Source organism: Manis pentadactyla, chromosome 2 (genome assembly GCF_030020395.1).
Source record: "Manis pentadactyla isolate mManPen7 chromosome 2, mManPen7.hap1, whole genome shotgun sequence".
Classification (NCBI taxonomy): domain Eukaryota; kingdom Metazoa; phylum Chordata; class Mammalia; order Pholidota; family Manidae; genus Manis; species Manis pentadactyla.
The window spans coordinates 55,182,002-55,183,213 of record NC_080020.1 but is presented as its reverse complement, the minus strand read 5'-3'; the positions used below and the strand labels follow the sequence as shown (position 1 = coordinate 55,183,213).

The 1,212-nt window shown below is 40.9% G+C and overlaps 1 protein-coding gene across 1 annotated transcript in view; it reads right to left on the bottom strand.

Annotated features, from left to right (window-relative positions):
- The window catches only part of FBXL17 (F-box and leucine rich repeat protein 17), a 602,098-nt gene that overhangs the window by 127,572 nt on the left and 473,314 nt on the right, over positions 1-1,212 (bottom strand). The gene's annotated exons all lie outside the window — the stretch shown is intronic.

Genomic DNA, 1,212 nt, shown 5'->3' with positions numbered 1-1,212 from the left:
CTTATTTGCAACAATGTACAGTCAGTTCTGTAATAATGCTTGTCTTCAAATTGCAAATGTGTTCCAACAGGATTGATATACCAGGGAGCAATTTGAGTGTAATGTAACTTTCACATTTGCTTACTCGGAGTTCTTGATGACAAACTCTAGGTGAACACAGAAAACTACACCCAGCTGAAATGAACTGTGGAGAAATTTTAAAAACACACACAAGCACACATCTCAAACATCTCATTTCCCTTCCCAGGTCATGACCCAGTTATGAGGCACATGCATGCCCACCTGCATCACAAATTTCCATCAGATTTCAGATCACCTGCGTGTACCGACCGCTCCCGCCTCTGACGCTGACTTCCACTAGGGAACAACGGGGCTTTTTCAAGGTGCACTGCCATCTTTATTATAGTGTCTAGGTAGCGCTGTAGAGTTAGTATGTATTCCTGAACTGTGTAAAATGTGCAAAACCACGCTACCGTTTTTTATGGAGTTCTTATCTTTTAAAAATGGGTGTGTCCCTAATGAAGTTTTTGAGTGTTCTGTCCTCAACCCCATTTTCTCTTAAGCTACAATTTTCTGTGCAGCCTGATGAATTTGGAGACATGTTAGTCACCTTAGAGCTCAGTGTAAATCAGCTTTCATTGTTTTATTAAAGATCAAAGAAAGGGCAGAGGACAGAATCAATAACATTTTAGTTGATAAAATGAAATAAATGTCTTTACGTATCTTGCTATGTAGAAGCAATCAGCTCATATGATAGTCATCTTGGCATAGTAGAGCACACTGAGCTCCCTTCCCACCACACCCCAATGCAGCTCTGAGGTCATCTCCTCCTGCAACTTGTAAAACTACCTCAGTCTGTTTTAGATGCATCCACTATGTCCCATGCATTTCAAAGCTGCCAGCTCATAGCTTTGTCACAGGCCTCTGTTTAGTTATTATTCTCATTCACTAGACAGTGAGCTCTTTAGAGCTGTCATTGCACATGTATTTGGGTTCTGAGTGTGCAGCATAGTGCCTAGCATAGGGGAGGTGCCCAGCAAATGTTTGTGAAGGAATAATAAAGCATGTATGGTTATTTGGGTCACTCACAGCCTTGAGCATAGAGTTTTGCACACAGCAGGCATGCAATAGACATTGTTGAATAAATGAAAGAAAACAGGAAGCAACAATTGTACTTATTTAGGGATAGGAAAACAGTAAGCCAAGTCATCT